Source organism: Triticum urartu, chromosome 1, assembly GCF_003073215.2.
Source record: "Triticum urartu cultivar G1812 chromosome 1, Tu2.1, whole genome shotgun sequence".
Taxonomy (NCBI): Eukaryota; Viridiplantae; Streptophyta; class Magnoliopsida; order Poales; family Poaceae; genus Triticum; species Triticum urartu.
In genome coordinates, this window is record NC_053022.1 from 375622534 (window position 1) to 375647351 (window position 24818).

The 24818-nt window shown below is 45.8% G+C and overlaps 1 long non-coding RNA gene across 1 annotated transcript; it reads right to left on the reverse strand.

Annotated features, from left to right (window-relative positions):
* Window positions 1-1009: 1009 nt before the first annotated feature.
* Window positions 1010-2526, reverse strand: LOC125534124. The gene is made up of 3 exons (XR_007294409.1): window positions 1984-2526; window positions 1825-1887; window positions 1010-1604 (listed from the first exon to the last, which is right to left on the reverse strand). It is a non-coding gene; the product is annotated as an uncharacterized LOC125534124 (long non-coding RNA).
* Between the last annotated feature and the right edge of the window lie 22292 nt (window positions 2527-24818).

Sequence of the window (24818 nt, forward strand, 5' to 3'; positions counted from 1 at the left end):
ACGTATCAGTACCTAGTTAATTAATTATGGCTTGCCCAACATGGCCGTGTTGCTCGATGTTTAGATTTTAATTAGGCATTATAAACATATTTGTGAAATAATTATCAGGAGTCGATCTCAGACTCGCAGGAGTCGCATCTGGTGGTTCCGAGTTGGTCGAAGCACTATCCGGCAAGTCGTCATCTCCTTGACCATGTCTTGATAAATGTTTTCCGGGCTATGGGTCATTTCTAAAAGTTTGCATAAGAATTAAAAATAAATATTTTTCATAAATGAAATGAGATTTGGATCAGGTGGATCCACTAATTTGGCAATTGGACCAGATCAGGTGAAGTATCTGTATTAAGTAGTTGTGACCCGGGCAGGGCTACATTATAAATAAATATTTGGTGGGTAGGGGAGCTTATGTTGGTGAAGGCAACCCGGGTAGGGTTGGCTTGGATGGCAGGCTCCTCTACATAGGGTATCAGATTAGGACACAACCAACTAGCGCTTACTTCAAAAGCGGCGCAAATCGTACTGACCATAGACCTGGAATGGGACGGGCTGAACCGACTACCCATGCCAAGTAGCTGCCTCTGCATGGGTGAGAAGATGGTTGTAGCCGGGTAGGTATAGTCACCCTAGGGCGGGACCGCCGGTCGGGGGTCTCGACCCGCGGGCCTTTAGTAAGGCAAGGTGGAAAAGCAGAGGTAGTGTACAGGCTGGTTAAAGGTTCTGGTTCCTTGGTCTAGTTGTGCGCACGGGTAGCGCATGGACGACTTGTATGCTATGGGCAAAGCAGTACACCTCTGATCAGAGTAAATGTGATATCACTCCGAGCTTCCGGGATTGGAAGTGCGTCGTGTGGGTTTTCCTCTAACACAGGATGTAAGATCCCACGCCGCTCTGTCGCCAGTAGATTTTATGAATAAAATGTGGTTTTCAACAAAATGGGTTAAGGGAAAACATTTTTACATACATAGTATTTTGAGATAATGGCTCGGTGGTGGTAGCCGTGGCCGATGAAGTTTTTCCTCTTTAAAAACTCATACATCCACTTTTCCCGGCGACTTGCGGAGTACATATTTTATACGTACTCAGCTGCACTTATGTTGTTTTTCATAGCAAGAGAGTTATGAGAACTCCGAGGCGATAGAGAATGGTACTTATGATGAGTCTGGTCATTTTAACGACTTCGGTTATACTGAAGTGGAGTATGATTATGAGGAAGTCGACAATCAAGGCTATGAAGAGTAGATGCCCTCCATGGTTGGTCGAAAAGGCTCGTACTAGAAGCGGTGACGATCTATCGTCATGGCCGCTTAGGCTTAGTCGACACTTGAGGTGTCTATGTAATAAAAGCTTGCCTACTCATGGTAGCTGCTCCGTCTTGTACATGACACTGTTCTCCTTAACTGATCCTGGCGCAACTCTGAAGTGACGGCTTCCGTTACGCCTGACTCTGTTGGACGTAACGGGGCGTCACAATAGCCAACATGATAGTACATAAAGAAAGCAGAATAGGAAGGTAGACAGAGGGGAGATCATCAAACCTTGATGAGTAAAACAGAGATGAAGCAACGAGCAAAACATGGACGCAGCAACGAGCGAGATCGTACAACCTACGAAATATAGAAAAGAACCGGTCAGAAAACAACTATGGCATGCAAAGATGCAGATGCAAGCAAGAAACACCCGCGGTTCAGAAAAGGAAAAGAACAACCTATTTACTAGAGCTAGGAAGGAAGAAACGAAGAAAACAGACTAAACCAAAGAACAAATGTTAGCACAAATGCATTTCATCGAACAGGTAATAGGCGAGCAGAAGTGGCGTGCACAAACCTGAACGCGAAGGACAGAAAGACACACGCATCGACGTAGGCGACAACGGCAAGTCGAAACAAACTGCACATGGATGAAACGAGCCCAAACATGCGAGATTAGTGGGCGAAGCAAAGAGAGAGGTGAGATGAAAAACACAAGAAGACGAGCAGGACGAACCAGAACCAGCGTCGCCCATCGAGCAAACAAGGGTCATCACAATAGATCGCAGCAGAGTACAGTCGAAGGAAGCGAGACGAGCCGACGGGAGTCCAAGCTTAAACAAGCTAGCAGCATATCAATTGCGAACTAATGATGGGAAATTCAAGCAGAGGCTAGCTTCATTTGTGTCTATATATACCTAGACGTCGAACTCGACCATGACGACGGCCGCGTGGTTGGCGGCGCGGCCAAAGGAGAGCAGTGTGTTCTCCCGCTCGCTCGCCGCCCCGATCCGCCCCCCGACGGCGCCCCCACCGCGTTCATCCCTATCCCGCAGTGGCCCCCACCAAGGCCACCACCATCCGCCGCTCCGCCAGCAGCACGAACGGCACCTCCCGGGGCTTCCCTCCAGCCGTCACCAGGATCGTGGACGCGCACGCCTCATCCTCAGGGGTCCTATCGCGCGCGACCATGCCGCGGCGCTCGCACGTCGGTGTGGTCGAGTCGTGCATCAGCCACAGTACGCCGGCAGTGAGGGAGGGGTAGACGCACGCATCATACACCCATCCAACAGACAAATGGGACCGTCCGGCTACATGGGCCCTTGAGCAGCGGCGTGCGGCAAAAAAATGGTGACGAAAGACCAGAAAGAATGGCAATGGCCAATGGTACACCACAGAATGAGACAGGACCTAGCGCAGGAGTCAGCTAGGCACCAAGCAGCCCACAGTATAACGCAACAACTCCTTCCGACCCGGACAAAGCGACTGGACACGGACCAAACGAACACCACTCACCGACGTGTAGGACCATAGATGAACTTGGCCCACAAGTCTTACGGTGGAAAGAACCCGCAGGCGCAGAAGCCGGGTGCACACGCACCGGCTGACCCCTCCGCTCTATTGCCAGAACGCAGGACGTGCGCAGGGCGTGGGGAACGACCCACCAAAAGTGGTTGACCCGTGGAAACTAAACCACACCGTGTGACATGCAGCTAATGCCGCCGATGAGCGGGACCAAGGGCAGCGCAGGCCCACCCGTCATCGGTACAGCACAGTCGCGGGTGCAGAAACAGGTGCATATGCGGCTGGCAACCAGCCAAAGGAGCAAACGACAAAAGCGGGAGCGTACGACGCGCGCACGCGGCGCATGAGGAGAGGCCGCGCGAACACCCAAAAACGTTTGACCCAGCCTATCGCCCTTTGCCATGAGCCCACAGGTCATTCGCCTCATCGTTTTCATCGGCCGGTCAAAACAAGACGTGATGCAAGACGCGATGATCCAACGGGGAGCAGCATGCAGACGACCCAGTTGACCAGCATCCGACGGCCAACGAAGGCTGAAATCTGGGGAGCCTTCTCCATGCGAGTTGGCTAGCCTCTGTCTAGTTTTAAATTGCTCGCTAGTTGATTATGCCATTGATATGAGTAAACATGATACCTAAGCATTATTGCGAATATGGTTATTTTATAATCTTTGCTGAAAACTTGAATGCTGGCTTTACATATTTACAACAACAAGAGCAAACAGAGTTTGTAAAAGTTTTTCTTTATCACTTTCAGTTTCTCAACTGAATTGCTTAAGGACAAGCAAATGTTTAAGCTTGGGGGAGTTGATACGTCTCCGTCGTATCTACTTTTCCAAACACTTTTGCCCTTATTTTGGACTCTAACTTGCATGATTTGAATGGAACTAACCCGGACTGACGCTGTTTTCAGCAGAATTGCCATGGTGTTATTTATGTGCAGAAACAAAAGTTCTCAGAATGACCTAAAACTCCACGGAGCGTATTTTTGCAAATAATAAAAAATACTAGCAAAAGATCAAGGCCAGGGGCCCACACCCTAGCCATGAGGGTGGGGGCACGCCTGCCCCCTGGGCGCGCCCCCTACCTCGTGGGCCCCCTGGAGCTCCTCCGACCTCAACTCCAACTCTATATATTCGTGTTCAGGGAGAGAAAAAATAGGGAAAAAGATTCATCGCGTTTTACGATACGGAGCTGCTGCCAAGCCCTAAACTCTCTCGGGAGGGCTGATCTGGAGTCCGTTCGGGGCTCCGGAGAGGGGAATCCGTCGTCATCGTCATCATCAACCATCCTCCATCACCAGTTCATGATGCTCACCGCCGTGCGTGAGTAATTCCATCATAGGCTTGCTGGACGGTGATGGGTTGGATGAGATTTATCATGTAATCGAGTTAGTTTTGCTAGGGTTTGATCCCTAGTATCCACTATGTTCTGAGATTGATGTTGCTATGACTTTGCTATGCTTAATGCTTGTCACTAGGGCCCGAGTGCCATGATTTCAGACCTGAACCTATTATGTTTTCATGAATATATAAGAGTTCTTGATCCTATCTTGCAAGTCTATAGTCACCTATTATGTGTTATGGTCCGTTAACCCCGAAGTGACAATAATCAGGATACTTACCGGTGATGACCGTAGTTTGAGGAGTTCATGTATTCACTATGTGTTAATGCTTTGGTCCGGTACTCTATTAAAAGGAGGCCTTAATATCCCTTAGTTTCCGCTAGGACCCCGCTGCTACGGGAGGGTAGGAAAAAAGATGTCATGCAAGTTCTTTTTCCATAAGCACGTATGACTATATTCGGAATACATGCCTACATTACATTGATGAATTGGAGCTAGTTCTATGTCACCCTAGGTTATGACTGTTATATGATGAACCACATCCGGCATAATTCTCTATCACCGATCCATTGCCTACGAGCTTTCCATATATTGTTCTTCGCTTATTTACTTTTTCGTTGCTATTGTTATCATCACTACAAAATACCAAAAACATTACTTTTGCTACCGTTACTTTTGCTATCGTTACCAGTACTATCATATTACTTTGCTACAAAATACTTTTCTGCAGATATTAAGTTTCCAGGTGTGGTTGAATTGACAACTCAGCTGCTAATACTTGAGAATATTCTTTGGCTGTTGCGATCCCCTATACTTGTGGGTCATCAATTATGAACTAACCATATTCACAATAACACTTAGGTCTCATGTTTACTCATATCAATGGCATAACCAACTAGCGGGCAATAATAATAAATCTCGGATGACAACACTTTCTGAAAACAATCATGATATGATATAACAGGATGGTATCTCGCTAGCCCTTTCATTGTAATTCATGGTAAAAGAGATCCAGTCAAGTCATACTCAATGTAAACTAACAGTAATGGATGCAAATGACAGCGGTGCTCTCCAACTGGTGCTTTTTTAATAAGTGGATGATGACTCAACATAAAAGTAAATAGATAGGCCCTTCGTAGAGGGAAGCAGGGATTTGTAGAGGTGCCAAAGCTCGATTTTGAAATAGAGATGAATAATATTTTGAGCGGTATACTTTCATTGTCAACATAACAACTGAGAGATCTCGATATCTTCCATGCCACACACATGATAGGCGGTTCCCAAACAGAATGGTAAAGTTTATACTCCCCCTCCACCAACAAGCATCAATCCATGGCTTGCTCGAAACAATGAGTGCCTCCAACTAACAAGAGTCCCAGGGGAGTTTTGTTTGCAGTTATTTTGATTTGATTTGCATAAAGCATGGGACTGGGCATCCCGGTGACCAGCCATTTTCTCGTGAGTGAGGAGCGGAATCCACTCCTCTTGAGAATAACCTGCCTAGCATGGAAGATACAGACAACCCTAGTTGATACATGAGCTATTCGAGCATACAAAACAGAATGTTTATTTGAAGGTTTAGAGTTTGGCACATACAAGTTTACTTGGAACGGCAGGTAGATACCATATATAGGTAGGTAAGGTGGACTCATATGGAATAACTTCAGGGTTTATGAAATTAGATGCACAAGCAGTATTCCCGCTTAGTACACTGGGAATAGACCAGCTAGACAGCGACAACAGTCATGAACATGCATTAAAATTAATCAACACCGAATGCAAGCATGAGTAGGATATAATGCACCATGAACATAAATATCGTAGAGGCTATGTTGATTTTGGTTTCAACTACATGCGTGAACATGTGCCAAGTCAAGCCACTCGAATCGTTCAAAAGAGGATACCACCCTATCATACCACATCACAACCATTTTAATAGCATGTTGGCACGCAAGGTAAACCAATATAAACTCCTAGCTAATTAAGCATGGCATAGGCAACTACAATCTCTAATTGTCATTGCAAACATGTTTCTTTCATAATAGGCTGAATCAGGAACGATGAACTAATTGTATTTACAAAAACAAGAGAGGTCGAGTTCATACCATCTTTTCTCATCTCAATAAGTTCATCATATAATCATCATTATTGCCTTTCACTTGCACGACCGAATAGTGTGGATAATAATAATAGTGCACGTGCATTGGACTAAGTTGGAATCTGCAAGCATTCAATTCAAGAGAGAAGATAAGGTAATATGGGCTCTTTGTTAGATAAAAAATAATGCATATAAGAGCCACTAAACATTTTCATTATGGTCTTCTCCTCTCGACCCCCAAAGAACAAGAAAAGAAATAAAACTATTTACACGGGAAAGCTCCCAACAAGCAAAAGAAGAACGAGAAATCTTTTTGGGTTTTCTTTTTAATTACTACTACAGGCATGGAAAGTAAACTAACTAAAAGCTACAACCATTTTTTTGTTTTTCTTAAGGTTTATCAAACACACAAGAAGAAAGCATAAAAAGGAAATAAACTAGCATGGTTGATATAGTGAAAAAGTATGAGCACCGACAACTAGCATGGGTGTGTGAACATAAATGTAATGTCGGTGAGAAATACGTACTCCCCCAAGCTTAGGCTTTTGGCCTAAGTTGGTCTATGGCCATGGCTGGCCTGGCAAATATCCAAAGTAATAGTTGGGGTCGTACTGAGAAGGATCCCCTGGTGCCACAGGTTGGCGATCTCTTCCGGATTCCACTGATAAACAGACTGCCAGTGAGGATCAAATTATGGTTCTGGCTCTGGCTCTGTAGCTGGTGTGGGGTTCCGGGGTATTTTTTATTGCACGGATAATTCAGAAAACAGACATAAATTACTATTTTTGCTTTATTTAATATAAATAACAGAAAATAAAAAGAGGGTACAGAGAGTTGTGTTTTCTAAATTCATCCATCTCATGCTCATCAAAAGGAATCCACTAACAAGGTTGATCAGGTCTTGTTAACAAACTCATTTCAAATAACATGAAACCGGAGAATTTTCGAATAACACTAGGTTACCTCAACGGGGATACGCATGTCCCCAAATATAAGAATATCATATTTCTTCTTGATAGTAGGAAGAGGAAATTCAAAACCTCCAATAGTAATAATTGGAATTTTTCCAATAGAATTGATACTGTGGACTTGAGGTTGTTTCCTCGGAAAGTGTACCATATGCTCATTACCATTAACATGAAAAGTGACATTGCCTTTGGTGCAATCAATAATAGTCCCTGCAGTATTCAAAAAGAGTCTTTCAAGAATAATAGACATACTATCATCCTCGGGAATATTAAGAATAACAAAGTCCGTTAAAATAGTAACGTTTGCAACCACAACAGGCACATCCTCACAAATACCAACATGTATAGCTGTTGATTTATCAGCCATTTGCAAAGATATTTCAGTAGGTGTCAAATTATTCAAATCAAGTCTACGATATAAAGAGAGAGGCATAACACTAACATCAGCTCCAAGATCACATAAAGTAGTTTTTAACATAGTTTCTTTTAATGGAGCATGGTATAGTTGGTACTCCCGGATCTCCAAGTTTCTTTGGTATTCCACCCTTAAAAGTATAATTAGCAAGCATGGTGAAAATTTCAGCTTTCGGTATCTCTCTTTTTTAGTAACAATATGCTTCATGTACTTAGCATAAGGATTCATTTTAAGCATATCAGTCAAACGCATACGCAAAAAGATAGGTCTAATCATTTCAGGAAAGCGTTCAAAATCCTCATCATCCTTTTTCTTGGATGGTTTAGGAGGAAAAGGCATGGGTTTCTGAACCCATGGTTCTCTTTTTTACCGTGCTTCCTAGCAACAAAGTCTCTCTTATCATAACGTTGATTCTTTGATTGTGGGTTATCAAGATCAACAGCAGGTTCAGTCTCTACATCATTGTCATTACTAGGTTGAGCATCAACATGAGCATCATCATTAACATTATCACTAGGTTCATGTTCATTACCAGATTGTGTTTCAGCATCGGAGATAGAGATATTATTGGGATTCTCAGGTGTGTTAATAACATGTTCACTAGAAGCATGCAAAATCCTATCATTTTTCTTTCTCTTCCTTTTAGAAGGACTAGGTGCATCAATATTAAATCTCTGAGAATCTTGCTCAATTCTCTTAGGATGACCCTCAGGATACAAAGGTTCCTGGGTCACTTTACCTCCTCTAGTTGCAACTCTAATAGCAAAGTCATTATTTTTACTATTCAATTCGTTGAGCAAATCGTTCTGAGCTTTAAGTATTTGTTCTACTTGAGTGGTAACCATAGAAGCATGTTTACTAATAAGTTTAAGTTCACCTTTAACATTAGCCATATAATCACTCAAGTGTCCAATCATATAAGCATTGTGTTTAAATTGTCTACCAACGTAAGCATTAAAATATTCTTGCTTAACCATAAAGTTATCAAATTCATCCAAACATTGGCTAGCAAACTTAGCAGAAGGGATTTCAGCTTTATCATATCTGTAGAGAGAATTTACCTTTACTATCTGTGTCGGGTTATCAAGACCGTGTGTTTCTTCAATAGGTGATGAATTAATACCATGTATTTCTTCAACAGGAGGTAAATTCTTACCATCTTCAGCGTTTATACCTTTTTTTTCATAGATTTCTTTGCCTCTTGCATATCTTTAGGACTGAGAAATAGAATGCCCCTTTTCTTCGGAGTTGGCTTAGGAGTTGGTTCAGGAAGTGTCCAATTATTTTCATTGGCCAACATATTATTCAATAGAATTTCAGATTGATCAACAGTTCTTTCCCTGAAAACACAACCAACACAACTATCCAGGTAATCTCTGAAAGCATCGGTTAGTCCATTATAAAAGATATCAACTATTTCATTTTTCTTGAGAGGATGATCAGGCAAAGCATTAAGTAATCGGACAAGCCTCCCCCAAGCTTGTGGGAGACTCTCTTCTTCAATTTGCACAAAATTATATATTTCCCTTAAAGCAGCTTGTTTCTTATAAGCGGGGAAATATTTAGCAGAGAAGTAGTAAATCATATCCTGGGGACTACGCACACAACCAGGATCAAGAGAATTAAACCATATCTTAGCATCACCCTTTAATGAGAATGGAAATAATTTAAGGATATAATAGTAGCGAGTTTTCTCATCATTAGTGAACAGGGTAGCTATATCATTTAATTTAGTAAGATGTGCCACAACAGTTTTAGATTCATAGCCATAGAAAGGATCAGATTCAACCAAAGTAATTAACTCAGGATCAACAGAGAAATCATAATCCTTATCAGTAATAAAGACAGGTGAAGTAGCATAAGCAAGATCATATTTCATTCTAGCATTCAAAGTCTTTTCTTTTAGCTTAACTAATAGTTTCTTAAGATCACTTCTATCATTGCAGGCAAGAAAGTCTCTAGCAGTTTCTTCATCCATAACATAACCCTCAGGAACAACAGGAAGTTCATATCTAGGGGGAGAATCTTCATCATCACTTTCATCAATATTATCAGTTTCAATAACTTCATTCTCCCTAGCCCTAGCAAGTTGTTCATCAAGAAATTCACCTAGTGGCAGAGTATTATCAAGCATAGAAGTAGTTTCATCATAAGTATCATGCAAAGCAGAAGTGGCATCATCAATAACATGCGACATATCAGAATGAATAGCAGGTGTAGGTGTTGCAAGTTTACTCAAAACAGAAGGTGAATCGAGTGCAGAGCTAGATGGCAGTTCCTTACCTGCCCTCGTAGTTGAGGGAAAAATCTTGATTCTTTGATCTTTCAAGTTCTTCATAATGATAAGCAGATATAAATCCCAAGTGACTCAAAGAATAGAGCTATGCTCCCCAGCAACGGCGCCAGAAAATAGTCTTGATAACCCACAAGTATAGGGGATCGCAACAATTTTTTAGGGTAGAGTATTCAACCAAAATTTATTGATTCGACACAAGGGGAGCCAAAGAATATTCTCATGTATTAGCAGTCAAGTTGTTAGTTCAACCACACCTAGAAACTTAATATCTGCAGCAAAGTATTTAGTAGCAAAGTAATATGATAGTAGTGGTAATGGTAGCAAAAGTAATATGTTTGGTTTTATAGTAGTTGTAACAGTAGCAACAGAAAAGTAAATAAGCGAAGAACAATATAGGAAAAGCTCGTAGGCAATGGATCGGTGATAGAGAATTATGTCGGATGCGATCGATCATGTAACAGTCATAAGCTAGGGTGACACAGAACTAGCTCCAGTTCATCAATGTAATGTAGGCATGTATTCCGAATATAGTCATACGTGCTTATGGAAAAGAACTTGCATGACATCTTTTGTCCTACCCTCCCATGGCAGCGGGGTCCTATTGGAAACTAAGGGATATTAAGGCCTCCTTTTAATAGAGTACCAGACCAAAGCATTAACACATAGTGAATACATGAACTCCTCAAACTACGGTCATTACCGGTAAGTATCCCGATTATTGTCACTTCGGGGTTAACGGATGATAACACATAATAGGTGACTATAGACTTGCAAGATAGGATCACGAACTCTCATATATTGATGAAAACATAATAGGTTCAGATCTAAAATCATGGCACTCGGGCCCTAGTGACAAGCATTAAGCATAGTAAAGTCACAGCAACATCTATCTCAGAACATAGTGGATACTAGGGATCAAACCCTAACAAAACTAACTCGATTACATGATAAATCTCATCCAACCGATCACCATCCAGCAAGCCTACGATGGAATTACTCACACACGGCGGTGAGCATCATGAAATTGGTGATGGAGGAATGTTGATGATGACAATGGCGACGGATTCCCCTCTCCGGAGCCCCGAACGGACTCTAGATCAGCCCTCTCGAGAGAGTTTAGGGCTTGGCGGTGGCTCCGTATCGTGAAACGCGATGAATCCTTCTCTCTGATTTTTTTTCTCCCCAAAATTGAATATATGGAGTCAAGGTTGAGGTCGGTGGAGCATCAGGGGGCCCACGAGGCAAGGGGGCGCGCCCCCACCCTCGTGGACAGGTGGAGGCCCCCTGACATGGATTCTTCTTCTAGTATTTTTATATATTCCAAAATAATTCTCCGTTGATTTTAAGGTCATTCCGAGAATTTTTATTTCTACACAAAAATAACACCATGGCACCAGGTCAGTCTGGGTTAGTTCCATTCAAATCATGCAAGTTAGAGTCCAAAACAAGGGCAAACGTGTTTGGAAAAGTAGATACGACAGAGACGTATCAGTGGCCGGAGGCACCTATGTATGAGTCAATTGGTATGGCACCACGAAGAATTATCCTTGGGTCCATGACCAAAACTCGTCTTTGAAGCACAAGTACCATCAATAATGGCTAATGTGAAAGATCAATTTATGCATAATGGGGGGAGGGAGAGTTCATTGAGAGAACAACACTCCCCCTATGTCCATGCCTACACCTAAACAAGATAACAAGTTGAGTATGGTGGGGTGTGCAAGGGTTCAAGCAACATTGCTCGAATCAATGATATTTAGCTCATGCCTTAACTCGCGAAATCTTGCTTCATCCAAGGGCTTCGTGAAAATATCTGCAAGGTTATCATGAGTGTTGACGTAGTTAAGCTCGATCTCCCCTCGCCTAATGTGATTCCGGATGAAGTGATACCAAATCTAAATATGCTTCATCTTGAAGTGTTGCACCGGGTTGAGAGAAATCTTGATGTCACTTTCATTGTCACACCAAAGAGGCACTTTGTCACAAATGACATTGTAATCCTTTAAAGTTTGCCTCATCCATAGAAGATGTGCACAACAACTACCGGCCGCCACATACTCCGCTTCGGTGGACGAGAGACACACACAACTTTGCTTCTTAGAAGACCAACTCACCAAAGAGCAACCAAGGAATTGGAACCCTCCTGAAGTGGACTTCCTATCCATTTTGTCTCCCGCCCAATCCGAGTCCGAATAACCTACAAGCTTGAAGTTTGCTCCTTTTGGGTACCATAAGCCAAAGTTTGGGGTATGAGCCAAATATCAAAAGATTCGCTTGACCGCCACAAAGTGACTTTCCTTAGGTGTGGCTTGAAACCGTGCACAAATTCCTACACTCAATATGATATCCGGTCTAGATGCACAAAGGTAAAGCAAGGAGCCAATCATGGAGTGATATACCTTTTGATCCACCGCTTTACCATTGGGATCAATGTCAAGTTGGCACTTGGTGGGCATTGGAGTGGAAGCTGGCTTGACATCACTTAGATTGAATCTCTTTAGCATGTCTTGAGTGTATTTGGCTTGGTTGATGAAGGTTCCTTCTCTTCTTTGTTTGACTTCGAATCCAAGGAAGAATTTCAACTCTCGCATCGAAGACATCTTGAACTTAGAGGTCATGGGAGCGGCAAATTCCTCATTGAAAGCTTTGTTAGGGGAACCAAATATAATATCATCAACATATAGTTGGCACACAAATAACTCCCCTTTGACCTTCTTAGTAAAAAGAGTGGGATCGATTTGCCCAACTTCAAATCCACGATCTTGCAACAACTCGGTAAGGTGGTCATACCATGCACGTGGGGCTTGCTTAAGGCCATAGAGTGCCTTATCGAGTTGATACACATGATTGGGGAAGTAGGGATCCTCAAACCCGGGGGGTTGCTTGACATATACCAACTCATTAATGGGACCATTAATAAAAGCACTCTTCACATCCATTTGTTGTAACTTAAAGTTATGATGGGAAGCATAAGCAATCAACAAACGAATGGATTCAAGGCGAGCAACGGGAGCAAAGGTTTCACCATAGTCGATACCCTTGACTTGGGAATAGCCTTGTGCTACCAATCTTGCCTTGTTGCAAACTATGGTACCATGAGCATCTTGCTTGTTCTTGAATATCCACTTGGTTCCAATGACATTGTGGTTCCCCATTGGCCTTGGCACCAATCTCCACACCTTGTTGTACTCGAAGTTGTTGAGTTCTTCATGCATGGCATTGAGCCAATCTGGATCTTCGAGCGCCTCGTAGACCTTTTGGGGTTCAACATAAGAGACAAACGCGTGATGTTCACAATAGTTTGCCAATTGTCTATGAGTGCTTACCCCCTTTTTAATGCTTCCAAGCACAATCTTCATGAGATGACCCTTGGTGGAGAGCTTGGATGCAATCTTGGCGGCACGACGCTCCAATTCCTCCTCGGGGGTGAGTCGAGGAGCGGTCACTTGATCATCATGAGAGCCGTCTTGAGCTTGTTCTTGATCTCGAGGAATTTCTTGATCTTGAACTTGCTCGGAGGAGAGAACTTGACCTTGGGCATCACTTGATGTTTCAACACCATCTTGAGATTGATCTTGCCCTTGGTCTTGCTCTTGAGGCTGAGGGCCTTCACTTTGTTCTTCGAAAGCGTGTGGGCCTTGGGTTGGTGATGGCTCCACTTGAGTGGGGCATTTTCCTTCTCCTTCGGCCACAAGGGGTTCCTCAATGGGTAGGATAAAACCAACTCCCATTCTTCTTATGGCTTGAGGAGGAATTTCATCACCTACATCACAAGTGCCACTTTGCTCCACTTGGGAGCCGTTATTCTCATCAAACTCCGCGTTACACGTCTCCTCAATAAGTCTCGTGGACTTATTGAGGACACGGTAAGCATGAGAGTTTGTAGCATAACCAAAAAAAATACCCTCATAAGCTCTAGCCTCAAATTTAGACAACCTGACACCTTTATTGAGAATGAAACACTTACACTGAACACCCGGAAGTACTTGAGGTTGGGCTTGTTACTAGTGAGAATCTCATATGGAGTCTTGTTCAAGCCTTTGCGAAGATAGAGCCGATTGGATGCATGACATGCGGTGTTGATGGCTTCATCCCAAAAGTTGCATGGAGATTTGAACTCCGCCATCATGGTCCTTGCCGCATCCATCAACATCCGGTTCTTCCTCTCCGCTGCACCATTTTGTTGAGGGGTGTATGGTGCGGAATATTGATGCTTGATACCTTCATCACTAAGAAACTCATCCAAGGTGTAGTTCTTGAACTCGGTGCCGTTGTCGCTTCTTATTGTCAAGATCTTTGCATTGTGTTGTCATTGGGCTTCATTTGCAAAGTCAATGATGGTTTGTTCGCTCTCATTCTTCCTCTTGAAGAAGTATACCCAAGTGTATCTTGAATAATCATCCACAATCACCAAGCAATACTTTCTCCCCCAAGACTATCAAAGGATGGAGGCCCAAAGAGATCCAAGTGAAGGAGCTCCAAAGGCCCCTTCGAGTAAATGATAGTCGTGGGAGGGTGAGCCTTTTCATGTAGCTTTCCTTTAATACAAGCACTGCAAGCACGATCTTTAGCAAAACTAACATTTGTTAGTCCATGGACAAGGTCCCCCTTGAGAAGACTTTGCAAAGATCTCATATTGACATGGGCTAAACGGCGATGCCAAAGCCATCCCACGTCAACTTTAGCCATTAGGCATGTCGCAGTCTTAGTGGGTCGCTCCGAAAAGTTAATCACATAGAGACCGTTCTCAACATGCCCAACAAAGGCTACTTTGAGAATCTTGCTCCACAAGAGGGCCACGGTATCAACATCAAAGAAAGTGGCAAAGCCCATGAGTGCAAGTTGATGAACGAAAAGTAAATTGTATGCAAGGGACTCAACAACCATGACCTTCTCGATCGTGAGATCATGAGAAATGACAACCTTGCCAAGCCCCAAAACCTTAGAGGACGAGGCATCACCCCACTCGACATTGGTGGGCATAGATGGAATCTTGTGAACGTTGTTCTTCTTCTCCTCCTTAGTAGCACCCTCTCCCTCCTTGACAAAGGTTTGCTTGAGATGGGGAGTTCGTTTGTCCTTGTCATTATTCTTCTTGTTCTTGGACTTGGGTGCGTACCCAATCCCTTCCTTGGCCACAACTTCCTTTTGATTGCTCAAAAGGTCGTTGAGGTTCTTCTCACCTTGTATGCAAGACACAAGGCCTTTCTCAAGTTGCTCCTTCAACTTAGCATTCTCCTCAACAAGATGCACATGCTCACAACATGGGTTAGTAGCATTTGCATTATCAATTAAGACCATATGAGGAAATGTGGCTTTCTCCTTGGTTAACTTTACTTGGAGTTGATCATGAGACTCTTTGAGGCTAGCATGAGAACCCTTCAAGACCTTGTGAGCCTTGTCAAGTAAGTCAAACTCCTCTTTGAGTCTAGCAAGATCAACCCCAAGCTTGGCCTTCTCGGAGGTTAGCACGCGAGAGACAACAAGAGCATGATCAAGATCTTTCTTTAATTTAGCATGATCATCGTTGTGTGACTCCTCAAGAGCCAAACGAAGACCACACTCTTCCTCAAGAGCATTGGAAAGATCCGAAATCTCATTGGCATAATCACGACTATGCCCCTCCATCTTAGAGATGGTATGTTTGTGAGCCTCGATCATGTCATTGGCTTCACCAAGTTGTTCCAAGAGAGCAACAAAGTGCTTCTTGGATTTACCCTTGAGTTTACTCATAAAAGACTCAAACTCATTCTCCTCCACATTGGATCCCTCATGTTCATCAATGCAATTCGTCAAAGAAGGATTATTAATGATGGTAGTTTTGATGTTGGGGGTTACCTTGTTGGTGGCTTTAGCCATGAGGCACTTGGCAGTGATGCTCTCATTGGGTGAGTCGAAGAGAGACACCCGTGGAGTTGTTGCAATGGAAACGGAGGCCATGGCAACCGACTCACCATCTTCATCATCATCATCATCATCATCATCCTCATTGTACTCTTATTGAACCACCAACGCCTTGGGAGGAGTCTTCTTGGTGAAGTTGCTCTTGTTGGGGAAAGACTTGGCCTTGTCCTTTCGGATGAGCTTGCCACCATTGTCCTCCCTCTCTCATAAGGATATTTTGCAACAAAATGGGTCACATTGCCACAATTATAGCAAGTCCTCACTCATTGCTTGACCTTTGCGCCACTTGAGTTGTTCTTGTTGAAGTTGGGCCTTGTGTTCTTCTTGCTCCAAAATTGCCTTTAAGCAAGAGCCATGTGTTCATGGTAGGCATACTTTGTATCTTCGGGGTTGCTCTCCTCTTCTTCCTCTTCTTCCACACTAATCTTGGCCTTCAATGCAAGGTTGGGCTTCTTTGCTCTTTGAGAACATAGCACCGCATTGTCGGCGGTTGTCGGTGTCAAAACCGGCGGATCTCGGGTAGGGGGTCCCGAACTGTGCGTCTAAGGCGGATGGTAACAGGAGGCAGGGGACACGATGTTTTACCCAGGTTCAGGCCCTCTTGATGGAGGTAAAACCCTGCTTGATTAATATTGATGATATGGGTAGTACAAGAGTAGATCTACCACGAGATCAGAGAGGCTAAACCCTAGAAGCTAGCCTATGGTATGATTGTCTGTTGTCCTATGGACTAAAACCCTCCGGTTTATATAGACACCGGAGGGGCTAGGGTTACACAAGGTCGGTTACAAAGGAGGAGATATACATATCCGTATTGCCTAGCTTGCCTTCCACGCCAAGTAGAGTCCCATCCGAACACGAGACGAAGTCTTCAATCTTGTATCTTCATAGTCCAACAGTCTGGCCAAAGGATATAATCCAGCTATCCGGATACCCCCTAATCCAGGACTCCCTCAGTAGCCCCCGAACCAGGCTTCAATGACGGTGAGTCTGGGGCGCAGTATTGTCTTCGGCATTGCAAGGCGGGTTCTTCTCCATCTCTCGAACGTTTGTAAAGTAGTGTCCGGTCCCATAAATGTTTGGACCTCTTGGCTTCTGTGCCCAATAAGGCCTGTCTCCCATGCGTCGAATGAATACGAGGCGCCAGGGCGTTTTTACACACCCCCTAGCCAGATAAATAAATTGTCTATTAAAGGGATGGGGATCCTTAAATCCAATCCATACCATCCTCCCCCAGCGAGAATCCATCAGAGCACGTTTCGGGAAGATCCATTCCAACATGGCCGACCTCCGCGGCTCCTCCTCCCGCCCCCGTAGCCCTAAGCCCGGTGATTGGGAGAGGTGTTCAGTCCCGCATAGTCGATTAGTCGAACTGCAGACTAAGGGATTTCTCCCTCCGGCGTATATGGTGCTCGTTCGAGCCGGGCTTGCCACCTACAATGGCGGGGAGCAAGCGGAGAGCTTTCCCTGCCCCTCTATGGGGGAACGTGTCTGCCTTGTCCCCTATTTATTAAGAGGACTCGGATTTCCAATTCATCTATTCCTCCGCGGGCTCCTGGAGTTCTACGGCCTCCAATTACACAATTTCACCCCCGCCTCCATCTTACATATTGCTGGCTATGTTGCTCTCTGCGAGTTGTTTTTGGGCTGCGAGGCCCACTTAGAGCTGTGGAAAAGGCTATTTTGCCTCGTCCCTCGCACACAGAGGGGGTCACTTTATCAAGTGGGCAGAGCCGAAATATGGCGCATCGCTGATACCGGATACCTGTCTGGTACCCCGAAGAAGTCGTCCGAAGATTGGCCTTCAGAATGGTTTTATATGGAGGACGTTCCCCTTCTGGACCCTGTTCGGCGGGGTCTTCCCGAGTTCAACAATGCTCCTCTAAAGAAACACCGAAGTTGGCGCCCACGGAGCCCCCAGGTGGAAGACAACAGAGAAGTCCTCTATCTGATGAACCGGATCAAAGCTCTGGCTCAATCAGGATTGACAATAATCGAAGTTATGTCGATTTGCATAATGCGGGGAGTGCAACCACTTCAATATCGTGGGCACCCCTTGTGGTGTTATAACGGGGCGGATGACGCCACCCGCTGCGGGCATAAGGGTCCGGACAATGCTGCCGCTCTAGCAAAAAAATTTTCCGAACTGTTCAAGGGTGAGGAAGAGGAGTTCACCCGCATCAAGCCACGGGATGGATTCTCCATGTACAATCCTCCAAGCTGGGTAAGTTATATCTCCCTGCTCCCATTTTTCCAGCATTCTTTGTTGTAAGTATTCACCTTGCCACTTTGCGGCAGGAACTGCGAAAATCCATAAAGGAGGTCAGCAGCCCCTCTCCACAACCAGAGGACCCTGACTGGGCCCTCGACTCCGGACTCGAAGAAGATTCAGTTATATCCATGGAGCTGATAGACCGGCAGTTCTATCAGTTAAGCTGCGACGATGCCATGGTGGCCATTACGGCCGACTATCCCGGACCGCTCCCTGCATCGCATGTAAGAAAAACCAAAAATCCCAACTCCAAAACTAGGATCCCCTTTTAGACACTTCACCCACCATACACACATGGCATTATTACAGGGAAGGCATTCGGGACGCCCTGCCGAACCCGCAGCAACGCGCCAACAGGAGGCACCGAGGCCGGGTAGGCCAAAAAGGAAGGCGGTCAGGATGGAGACGCCAGCGCAAAGGTATAACAAACCCCGCTCCGTTGTTGTCGTCTTTCTCGAAATTTAATGACGCCCATGTTTCTTTAACAGAAAAAACGCTCGCCGGAATATGTCCGGCGATGTTACTAATCACGCTTCCACCAGCCGGGCGCCAGGACCGGACATAGAGGCGGAAGCCGATATGGGGCAGGTGCCGGATAATCCCCCTACAGAGGATGCGGATAGATTATCCGCTACTAACTCAGAAGTAGAAAGCGCCATGAATCATAGGCGCCGCCGGGCCGTACTCCGGGACGCTTATTTCTCACCAGAGGCATTTGACGCCTTCAATTCTGGAGAGGCGTACCTCTGTGCTGCTCAAGATGGTCTAGCCAGAGCCACGGATCAGTATCTAAAGGATGTACGGGTGAGTAAATCTGACGATTTATATGTATCAGTAGCCCTTGAGACTTGAAACAGTTAGCAGAACTGATTTAAGGATCATCTTTATTGTGCAGGTTCTTACAAAGAAGAATACTAGGCTGTCACAGGAGCTGGAGGAATGCAAGACCCAACTGCGGGCTGCTGTGGCCGCATTGCAGGAACCGAAAAAGTCACCTGCTGGTAACATTTACTTTAAAGAATGATGGTTACCATATAACGTGCGGTATGGCTGCAGATCTAACAACAAGTGTTGCAGATGAATCCGGAGAGAATCCGGCGGACCAGCATATTATGCGGCAGCTAGAGGCTGGCAAACGCGTGCTGACTGAAGTTAGGCGGGAGAAAAACAATCTCCAAGATGCCAATATTAAGCTGAGCGTGGAACTAAAAGACGTTTGGGGCCAGCTTGCAGACTCCAAGAAGGAGAAAAGGCGGCTTCGGCGTGGCATTTTCAATAAGTGCTTGAACGAATCCTTTTAAAGGAGTTCGGTGAAGAAGCCAACTAACAACGTTATGTCTGTAGGTATGCTGATGGGTCGTCCCGCGGAGGAAATGCCCGGGTCTGCGGGTGATCTTCTGTCCAAGCTGTCACATCTGCACGAGCAAGTTCGGCAGGTGATGCAGGGTGTTGCCCAGGCCTTGTGGCCGTCTATCTCCCTGCCAGAGGGCATTGCCGAGCTTGCGGAGAAGCTCAGGGGAGCACGGCGGCGCTTCCGATTATGGAAGATATTAGCCTGCCGGCAAGGTGCCAAAGAAGCCTGGGCCATGGTGAAGACGCGGTATACCAAGGCAGACCCAAATCACATGGCCGAGGTCGGACCTGTGGGGCCCGATGGAAAAGAGATCCCCGTTAGCTTAGTTTATGGGCAAGTAGAATTAGCCGCAAAGTATTCTCAACATGATTGTAAGCTAGACCGCCTGTTGGAAGGTATAGAAGAGGAATTCAGTCAGTCTGCATGACTATGTAATTAAAGTGACATGTATAATGCCTTCTAGCTGGATTGTAGATCATTTGTCGTTGCGGACCTTTTCGCTTCAACCTCCGGGCCCAATAGTCCGGAGTGTATCCTAATACCCGCTCAGTTATAGAAGAACTGGGGTATGCGTGGAGACCAGGCGTAGGGGTCATTAGTGCTTTATCAGACAAGTGCCCAACTAGTTATGTTATATTACATGGGTAGTAAGAAACATCTTCCAGGGAGAATAGTTCCGTTAAGGGTTCCTTTCCCTGGGTAAGCATGCCCTAAAGTGCATGTCCGGACTGCGGTAGGAAACGCAGGAAAAACATCTGGGGGCAGATATGGACAATAAATAAAAATCATCTTTTGTTCACCGACCGAATATTCCCTTAAGAACGCTAGCTTTCGGCTTCACCCAGTCTGAGGTACACATCTGGCTGACCCGGCAGTAACAATCGCAGAGGTGCCCCCTTATGCCTAGCCGAATTAATGGGAATGTAGGGCATAAATACAAGAGCCATGCAACCCAGCTTGGCCAAAACTTAAGTCATATCGATGCATATAATGGTGAAAAAGGTACATGCGGAAGTATAACACATGTGTGGGGCATGAGGCCCAGATAAATAATTTAAGCTTCTGTGAAAGAAGCCCCCAGGTATGAAGAGTGCGGCTAGCGCATCTGTAATGTGCCAGCGAGGCACAAGGTGACCCTTGAAGGCCTAGGGAAATAATAAAAGAAAGAAAGAAAGAGAAACAAGACATATAATGTATATGCGAAAAATGGACAAAGGGAGGGGACTAACATAGAGTCCGGTGCTAGGCGTAGAATCTTCGGAGCCTGGCCGCGTTCCATGGTTCGGCTCGAGTTGACTAGTCGATGCATCCCGCAGTCGGTACGCTCCACCGATCAGAACTTGGTCAATAATGAAGGGACCTTCCCATTTGGGCTCGAGCTTGTTCTTTTTCTTATCCGGCAGGCATAGAACTAGTTCGCCAACGTTATACGTTTTGGCCCGTACTTCTCTGCTTTGGTATCTACGAGCCTGTTGCTGATAAAATGCGGAACGGGCTTTGGCTATGCCGCGCTCCTCCTCCAGGGTGTCCAAACTGTCCTGCCGATCGAGCTCGGCCTCTCTTTCTTTGTACATGCGCACTTGAGGTGAGTTATGAATTATGTCACAGGGCAAGACTGCCTCTGCGCCGTACACCATAAAGAAGGGTGTATATCCGGTACTACGATTCGGCGTGGTCCGCAGCCCCCAGAGTACGGAGTCGAGCTCCTCTACCCAGTGCGTGTTAGACTCTGTTAAGGAGCGCACTAATTTGGGCTTAATGCCGCTCATTATAAGATCGTTTGCTCGCTCGACTTGACCATTGGTTTGTGGGTGATAGACTGAGGCATAATCGAGCTTGATGCCCATTTTGCTGCACCAGAGTTTTACCTCGTTGGCCATGAAGTTCGTGCCATTATCAGTGATGATGCTGTGGGGGACGCCATAATGGTGTACAACCCCGGATATGAAGTCTATCACCGGTCCAGATTCGGCTGTTTTAACAGGTTTGGCCTCTATCCATTTGGTGAATTTATCCACCAAGACCAATAAGTATTTTTTCTTGTGGGTTCCCCCTTTAAGGGGTCCAACCATGTCAAGCCCCCAGACCGCAAAGGGCCATGTAATGGGGATTGTTTGGAGGGCGGTGGGTGGCATGTGACTTTGATTTGCAAAGAGCTGGCAACCGGTGCAGCGTTGGACCAAGTCCTGTGCATCTGCCCAGGCCGTTGGCCAATAGAATCCTGTACGGAAGGCCTTGCTTACAAGAGCCCGGGCTGCGGCGTGATGACCGCCGAGTCCGGCGTGAATTTCTACAAAAGATTCCGCCCTTCCTCTTCGGAGATGCACCTTTGAAGGACTCCAATAGTGCTTTTTTTGTACAATTCTCCCTCATGGACCATGTAGTCCTTGGATCGCCGCACTATGCAGCGTGCCTCATTTTGGTCCTCCGGAAGTTCCTGTCTAGCTAGGTAGGCCAGGAATGGTTCTATCCACGGGGCAATAATGGCCATTATTTCGTGGGCTGAAGGTGTTATTTCGGTGGCGGAGCCTCCGATTGTGTCAGAGAGTTCGGTATCGGGTATTTTGGCCGGGTCCGGACTGTTGTTACCAGTGTCCCCTTCCCATACTACGGATTGCTTAAACAGCCTTTCCAAAAATATGTTGGGGGGGGACCGCATCATGTTTTGCACCGATGCGGGCGAGGACATCCACCGCCTGATTGTTTTCCCGAGCCACATGGTGAAATTCGAGCCCCTCGAACCGAGCTGACATTTTTAGGATGACGTTTCGATAGGCCGCCATTTTCGGATCCTTGGCGTCAAAGTCTCCATTTATTTGGGATATTGCGAGGTTTGAATCCCCACGCATCTCCAGACGTTGAATGCCCATGGAGACTGCCATCCGAAGACCATGCAACAGAGCTTCGTATTCGGCTGCATTGTTGGAGTCTGTATATAATATTTGCAATACGTACTGTACGGTATCTCCGGTTGGGGACGTCAGGACGACGCCAGCTCCTAGACCAGCCAGCATTTTAGAACCGTCGAAGTGCATGATCCAATTGGAGTATGCGCCGTACTCTTTAGGGAGTTCGGCTTCCATCCATTCGGCGACGAAGTCGGCCAATACTTGCGACTTAATGGTTCGTCAAGGTTTGTATGTTATGTCGAACGGGAGGAGCTCAATGGCCCATTTGGCAGTCTGGCCCGTAGCATCGCGGTTGTTTATAATATCATTAAGTGGCACTTCCGAGGCTACTGTAATCGAACACTCTTGAAAGTAGTGTCGCAGCTTCCACGATGCCATGAATACCGCATATGCTATCTTTTGGTAATGCGGGTACCGTGATTTGCATGGAGTGAGGACAGTGAATACATAGTATACCGGCTTTTGAAGAGGGAATTTATGTCCGTCCGCTTCTCGTTCGACAACGAGCACCGCGCTTACAACTTGATGAGTTGCCGCAATGTATAACAGCATTGGTTCGCCGATGTTTGGCGCGGCCAGGATTGGGTTGGTTTCCAAGATGGCCTTTATTTCTTCCAATCCGGCTATGGCCGCGTCCGTCCACTTGAAGTGTTCGGTGCGCCGAAGGAGGCGATAAAGGGGTAAAGCCTTTTCTCCTAAGCGGCAGATAAAGCGGCTTAGGGCCGCCACGCATCTAGTTAACTTCTAGATTTGTTTGATGTCTGCTGGGGTAGCCAACTGTGACAAAGCTCGGATTTTGGCCGGATTAGCTTCAATGCCTCTACTAGAGACAATGAAACCCAGGAGCTTTCCGGCTAGTACGCCGAAAACGCATTTTTCTGGATTGAGCTTGATGTCGTATGTTCGGAGGTTGTCGAATGTGAGCCTCAAGTTGTCTATCAAAGAGTCGACGTGTTTGGTTTTGACGACCACATCATCTACGTATGCCTCTACTGTTTTGCCGATTTGTTTCTCCAGACATGTCTGAATCATGCACTAATATGTTGCGCCGGCGTTTTTGAGCCCGAAAGGCATTGTGTTAAAACAGAAGGGACCGTATGGTGTGATGAATGCCGTTGCGGCTTGGTCGGACTCCGCCATCTTGATTTGGTGGTAACCGGAGTATGCGTCGAGGAAACACAATGACTCGTGTCCTGCGGTAGCATCAATGATTTGATCGATGCGTGGGAGGGGGAAGGGATCCTTTGGGCAAGCTTTATTAAGGTCTTTGAAATCGACACAAAGGCGCCAAGATTTGTCCTTCTTTGGTACCATCACCAGGTTTGCTAGCCAGTCCGGATGTTTTATTTCTCTGATGAATCCGGCTTCCAATAACTTGGCTAGTTCCTCTCCCATGGCCTGTCTCTTAGGTTTGGAGAAACGCCGAAGAGCTTGCTTGACTGGCTTGAATCCCTTTAGGATATTGAGGCTATGCTCGGCCAGCCTGCATGGGATTCCTGGCATGTCTGAGGGATGCCAGGCGAATATGTCCCAGTTCTCGCGCAGGAACTCTCGTAGTGCGGCATCCACCGCGGGGTTTAACGGCGCCCCGATGGAGGCTGTTTTTGTAGGGTCCGTTTGGTGGACTTGGAATTTGACTATTTCATCCGCTGGTTTAAAAGAGGTGGACTTGGATCTCTTGTCGAGTATCACGTCGTCCCTGTCCACTGTGGAGCGTAGTGTGGTTAATTCCTCGGCCGAGAGGGCTTCGGATAATGCCTCGAGGGCCAGTGCAGCTATTTTGTTTTCAGTGCGGAGTGCTATGTCCGGATCGCTGGCAAGAGTGATGATTTCGTTGGGCCCGGGCATTTTGAGCTTCATCTACCCGTAATGGGGTACGGCTTGGAAGATTGTGAACGCCTCCCGTCCTAAAAGAGCGTGATAACCACTGCTGAACGGGGCCACTTGGAATGTAATTTCTTCGGGCCTGTAATTATCTGGCGTGCCGAATACCACATCTAGTGTGATTTTCCCAGCACAGCGTGCTTCCCGACTGGGGATGGTTCCTCTAAAGGTTGTGCTACTTTGCTCAATGCGGTTCCAGTCTATTTCCATCTTTTGAAGAGTTTCCTCATAGATGAGGTTTAACCCGCTGCCGCCGTCCATGAGTACTTTGGTGAGTCGAAAGCCGTCCACAATTGGACTGAGGACCAGTGCGGCTGGTGCTCGGGCTGTTCGGAATTTAGGTTTGTCATTGGCATTGAAGGTAATAGCCGTGTCACTCCATGGATTTATTGCTGCTACGTGGCAGATTTCGGCCATGCTGCGGAGTGTTCACTTGCGCCTATTATTTGACGCGAAGGTCTCAAAGACTGTTAACGCCGTATTGTTATCCACGGGATGGTGCTCTGTGGTATTTGGGAGAAGAAGATCCTCACCACTTTTGGCCACCTGCCGGAGTATCCAACATGCTCTAAGGTTGTGCATTGGTATTGTATCCGCTGTACT